A 6,577-nucleotide genomic window follows, 5' to 3' on the forward strand; every position below is an offset into this window, starting at 1 on the left:
CACTGAAGCTTTTCTTTTCAGTTGCTGGGGTTAGCATTACTGCCGTCTGAAGTTACGGGGTAATTAAGAAGCAAAGAATTTAGGAAGAGTCAACACAGAATTTGCAATCTGGATGAAACATTCTCCTAGTTTTCATTAATACTCCCCTCTTCTCTCTCTCTCTCTCTCAAATAAACATCTATACTTAGACAAATTACCACAATAGCAGTTTACCATTTGGGATTCTTGTACAGTTTATTTCTTAATTTGTTTCTAAAATAATCAACTTGTTTAAGTTATTATTACAGAAATAGCCTTAAAAGATGGTAATCTATATGCCATGGAAGAGATATGAGAAACCACGAACACCAACACAATGATCACATGTGTAAATCAAACCTTAGCTCTGGGGAAATGGCAAACTTAAATTCTGTCTGCAGATACAACTTGGAAGATCAACAAGGCTGTATGCAACAAGGGAACAATTTTTGCTTGGTTGCTTTTCATCCCAAGAGCCAGTATGATTATCAAACAGCAAAAGCAATTTGATATCCAGGAATATTTTCACAAACCACTAATTGAGGCAGGGCTGTTTGCTCATTAACAGTGCTCTAGTACCCAACAGGTCTGTGAGTGCTAATATCCTGCCTGTGGCTGTAAATCCAAAGGCACAAAGAGTTTCTCTTTAGGGGAGTGTATCTCGGAGTGCAAGAGATTGGACAGACTTGTTAGCTATCAGATCCACTCCGTCGTAATAACACTTCTTTAACAAAGGGTTACTGGGAACAGAGCAGGGTTTGCCAAACAGTGAATTTGCCGATGTCAGCAACCCTGAAGGTGAGTTGATTTTGACCATATGTAGGAATAGTCAGCAGAGGGACAATAAAGCACTTTGGGGTGGGGCTCTATGGAAGCTAAACAAGAGCCAACTAGAAAAAATAAGCAGGCTGGGGAATTAATTACCTGCAAAGGTAGACTAAGCCCAGACAACAGAAAAGCCACACCACTCCCCAGCTTTATTTAGACTCCAAGGTTAAGTAAAAAAAAAAAGCCTGAAACTCGGGCCTATCCCCACACTTGTTTGTTTCGACTAACATTCTAAATGTATATCCCTGAAATTCTAACCTTTCTAACCAAAGGGATAGAAAAATCACTGTGGTAGAGGCAATTAATGACCTTTGGACACAAAATCAGCTAATTTTGTAGACACACACAAGTTAATTTTATTTTCTCATTCAATGAGTTATTTGGGTAACTCTAATAGTTGGAAAAGATGAAGCTAGGGGCACATAAAACCATTAATTCGCTTCTAATTTGTCTTATATATGTATATTTCACACATAGAAACTTAACCCTTTGTGTCCACTGGGGCAGAGGGTTCATGAACTCAATGAAAAAGCCTACAAAATTTATGTATGTGTATGTGCGTGCACACACAGGCACATACACGCTCCCCTGGGGAAAGAAATCATTAGCTTTTACTTGGTTTTCACAGAGTTCCATGACTCAAATGCTTAATAATTCCTAAACTTAATGGCTACACACTCATTATGAGAAATTTACCATTGTGTGAATCCGAATCCCATGCCTTTTTACCCTTCTATGCCTCTGCCTGTGCTCATCCATCTACCTGGAATTCCTTTTCTTCTCGTCCAGCGGATGAATCCTACCCATTCTTCAAGGCTTGGCATACATAGCACCTTCTCTATGAAGCCTTCCTCGCTAACTCTTATCTTCAGGTGGAATGAACATTGCCATTGAGCATTCATAACATTTTATCAAAACTTCTATGATAGCACTTATCAAAGTATTATCATTGTGAACCTCTGTGACTCTTGGCTAGAGCCCTATCCTACCCATCTATGGACCCCAGACTCCTAGTACAGTGCCTGGCACTAGTAGATGTTTATAAAATAAATGTGTGATGACTGAGCAAGCAATTGAACTAAAACCCTCCTCCAAAATAATTCCAGGTCTTAATTTCTTCTAGTGAAATATACCTCATCCATTTCCAGGTATACAAGTCCAGATGGATTGAGGACCTCAACAAAATTCAAGTCCAGCCAATTTTCAATGAGTGTTCTAAAGTCCGATTTTCACAATGAATGTTCTTAAAATAACTAAGTTGTCAGCACATTCTTCCAACCACACAGTGTCCCTTCCCCACTATGCTAATGCAAGTGGGCATCTCCTTATATAAATTGGGTCTCCCTGAAACATTAGGCTTGGAGGTGGGGATGGGCAAGGATAATGTGTGACCATTAGGCAAGCATAAAAAATAGTTCCAGATGTGGCTTTATTAAAAACAACTACTTCATTGGTAATCGCAGAGAGGACTTTCTGTTTATAAAGCTAATGTATCTCAGGGGTCTAGAAGTTAGTGCTCAGTATCTGCTGGATAGAGATAAGGATCGTGCTAAAGTAACTATACCCCATGTCCTTTTATTGTTAGAGAGGATGTGCATTGGTGGAACTAACCAAAAAAGACAATGCCTTTTACTCTGCCCTACCCTTGCCTCCATGGGTCTTCCATATGGGTCAAGTAGAAGGTCATGGAAGATGTGAAAAGGTTAGAATATGGGATGGCCCCAGAAAGTGAAATTACTCCTTCCTAACTCTGGAAGCTGGCCCCATTTATTTGGTTTTGGACTTCTGACATCCCAGAGAAGGGCATGACCATGGGCCTGGGTCTCATTGAGGCCCTATGCTAAGCATGGGGATTCAGTGATGAGCAAGACACAATCCCTATTCTCAAGGGACTCATAGTCTAGTGGGGAGGAGTATAGAGATAAAGCACAAAGAGGTGCCAGGTCTGGGGAGGAGGGACCATTATCAGGAGAGACTTCATGGGAGAGGTGACATGTGAGCTGAGCCGGTGGGACTCACCAGGAAGGGAAAGTTGAAAGAGGAACTTTATGCGAGGGCATAGTGGCATAGGAGAATGTGGTGCATTCAGAGATTGGTAAGCTGTTTGGAGAGGCTGGGAACGAAGATATGAGAAGAGAAATGAAAGGAGATGAAGCAGGAAAGTTTAGGTGTCAGGTTGTGAAGTAGTATCTGTCCCATGCTAAGAGTTTGGTAGTTATCCTGCAGGTGATAGGGAAATGTACAAGGACGCAGAGCAGGGAAATGGACTCTCTCAACTTGAGAGAGATTCGTGCTGGTAACAGTTTGGGTGATGGACTGGTGGGGACGACGCCAGGTAAGAAGAGTAATACCAAAGGCAGGATTTTGTTTAATTTGGAACGCCTGTGGTCTTTAAAGCTGTCCTGGAGTTGGGGGAGAAATGGGGAGCAGATTGCTTAGGCTGAGCCCCATCTCCCACATTTCTTCCTGCGCAATTCCCTGGCAAGCTGGGCCTAAGGAGGGATATCAGCAAGTTCACACTTCACCTCGGCTCCTTGTCCTGAACTTCAGTTTTCCTGTGTCAACTTGACATCTGAAGGAAAGTCATCTTATGGTGCAGAGTCCACCTGCTCCGTGTCAGGATGCTCAAATAAACAGATGTAAAAGAAAAAGGCTTGTGACCTCACCACTGCAGGACCCAAACCTCACTTTATGTCATTCCCCCAGAATTGACTAAGCTCAGTGGGACTAATTGACCCAAACTATACAAACCTTTCAATGCAAGTGAAGAGACCATTGTTTTTACTTATATTGGGGGGGAATTGAATAATAACACCTCGCATCCATATGACACTCATTTGATTCCTCAAGCAACATTGAATTCCTATTTTGTGCTAGGCACTCAGAAGGCAATGGAGAGTGAAATCCACAGGATGTCTCCCTCGTGGAGTCTTTATTCTGGTAAGAGACACAGCAAATAGAAAACACACAGATTAATGTATGATTCTACACCTTCACGAGGACAGTGAAGAAAAACTGGGCACTATGAAAGAGAAAAAACATCTAAATAGGGCCAAGGGGGAAAAAAGGCCTTTCTGCAAAAAAACACCTGAAAGGAGACTTCCTCCATGACTTGAGTTCATCAGGTGAAGAGCAGAAGAGAAGGGGCAGCAGCTGGAAGGGCCACATGAGGGAAAGCTTGGGAAAGAGTTCTGGGCACCCTAGGGGTTGAGAGATGGCCTTGAGAGATGGCCTGCTTTCCTGGAGTGGAGTGAGCAAAGAAAGCATGATGAGCAATGCAATTTGTCCTCACCTGTTCACTCTCCCGCCATTTCCAAAGTGCTCTTCTCTCTTCTGTCTCCTTCCATTGGCACCACTCCCCTGGCTATGTCTTACAGACACAGCAACTGATGCTCCCAGTGAGTTTTAAGAGTTTTGTCAAGGTTCCTCATCCACTGGCTGGTGGGACCACAATTAGGCTTCAAGAACCCAATTCTTCTCCTATGTTGTTCCAGGAACCAGACGCCCTGGTGATCCTGGGTTCCTTACCCAGGGCACGTCCCCGATTCCACATCAAGGACCCCAAGGAACTGAAGTAGTCATCAGAAGGTTCTTTGATGTGCACACCATCTGAGCAAAGGTAATTAGATAGTCTCCTGGGATATGTCATCCCTGCCCCAGCAGTGAGTAGTGTACTTTCCTTGCCCTGCTGCAAACTCCTCCTCTCCGGACAGACCAGAATACTTAGTACCAAGAAGCCCTGACACTTTCTTGCCATACAGACTTCTCCCATGTATAGCCACTGAAAAACAGTGCCTGATCGTTGCCTCTTTGTTGCTTCAGAAAATTGGATTCCCAGATCACTACGTTACTGCTTTCTTGGGTTACTGCTACTCACTGGCTACCTGCACAGAATTTGTGTATTTCCCAGATCTCCTCAGGACTGTCAGTCCATCAGCTTCTGCTGCTAGCTAATCTCTTCTAGAGCATTGATTCATCTAGGTTCATGCTCTGTGGGAGGAATTTTCCCTGGCCTTATCCCAAGTCCTAGAAAAAGGTGGGCAGGAACCTGGGCTGTTATATAATTGACCACACTAACAGTTAGGATGCTTACAGAGGCCAGTAACAGAAGACACAATTTAAAGAAGTCCAGACATGAACCAAGTCCAGGGCTCAGTGACCTCGTTCATTGACATCATCATGGGTCTGGGGCTTCCTATCTTTCCACGTCACCATTCTTAGTATGTCAAGGAACTTCCTCGTGTGGCCTCAAGATAGCTTTGGCAGTTCCTGGCATCACAGGTAAATGCAATGCAAGGATTTTTACTTTAATTTTTCTCTTTTTATTAGCAAGAGAAACCTTTTCTAGAAGCTCCCCACCTCCACCCCAGTTGACTTCCCCTCAGGTCCTGTTGGTCAGGAGTTGGTCCCATACATATACCCAAACAGGGAATGAGACCTCCATAATTGGCCAACAGTCATGCTTCGCCCTTTGGGATCACCTTTTTCTAAGCACATAGGACAGTGAACATAGAAAGTTATTTTAAAAATAAGTAAAAAGTCAGGGCTCTGATAGCAAGAAAGAAGTGAGAGGGAGGATGGCTTTTGGGTTGGTGGATGCTCACTAATGCTCTAAGCCAAGTATTTCCAGCTCTGCTCTTGGGTACAAGGTAGGGCAGTACTTTCCCATCTCTTACCTCCTTGAAGGTGGGTAAGAAGACATGGACTTGTGTCAGCCAATGAAATGTGAGCAGGGGTGACATCTGTCACATCCAGGTGGAAGCCTAAGAGCAAGTGAGATTCAAAATGCTTCCTTTTCCCAGCTTTGGCAATTATGGAAACATAGAGATGGAGTGTCCATTAGCCTGGGTCTTTAAATAATGATGATGTAGATCAGAGTCCCTTCCCAGGCCCAGCATATCTACAGGAGACATTTAACCTTTATTGTTTTAGGACACAGAGATTTAAGAGCTGCTTATTTCTGTAGCATTACCTAGCCTTTCCCAACCCCAGTAGAAACCAACCCTATCTTTCACAAGTATAATAAAAACACCTGTATAATATTCATAATAGATCCTATTTACCAAGTTTCTACTATGAAGCAGGCACTGTGCTGGGTCTCACAAGTAAATGATAAGGCTGTATTTTATACATGAGAAAATAGAGGTTCAGGTCTTGTTTGGGCTCATGGAATAAGTGGCTGGTAGAAGCCCAAGTTGAGTCCAGGTCTTTCTGATCCCAAAGAGCTTGCACTGTACACATATGTCCTTATTCCTGAGTAATACTGCCACATGAATTTATATCTCAGTTGAGCCTCACAACTTTCCTGCCACAGACCCTGTTGTCATTCTACACTTCACAGGTCTGGGAAGACACCAGAGCCTCTTCCTTTCCACTCTTCCTCCCTATCCTTCTGACTCCATGAAGAATCAAGGTATTACAAGTTAGAGGAGGCACATGGATTTTGGAACCAAGTGTTTAGAGGTTAAATCTGGGCTCTGCAGTTGTACTTGGGGGAGCATGGGGCAAGTACCTTAATTTTGCTAAGCCTCAATCCCTTCCTTTGTAAAAATGAGGCCAGCCATGGCTCCCTCAGAAAGTTTTCAGGAGGATCATATATGTAAAGCCCTTGTATGGAGCAGATAAGCAAGAATTAGTCATTTTTCACTGTAGACTTGTTCATTTAAGAAGAAAGAATCAGGAACCCCCCACCCCATGCCCCAAGCCAGTGTGCATGCGTGCATACACAAAC

The sequence above is a fragment of the Mirounga angustirostris genome, unplaced genomic scaffold (genome assembly GCF_029215605.1).
Source record: "Mirounga angustirostris isolate CCGP_5_RB_7025 unplaced genomic scaffold, mMirAng1.0.hap1 SCAF_4, whole genome shotgun sequence".
NCBI lineage: Eukaryota > Metazoa > Chordata > Mammalia > Carnivora > Phocidae > Mirounga > Mirounga angustirostris.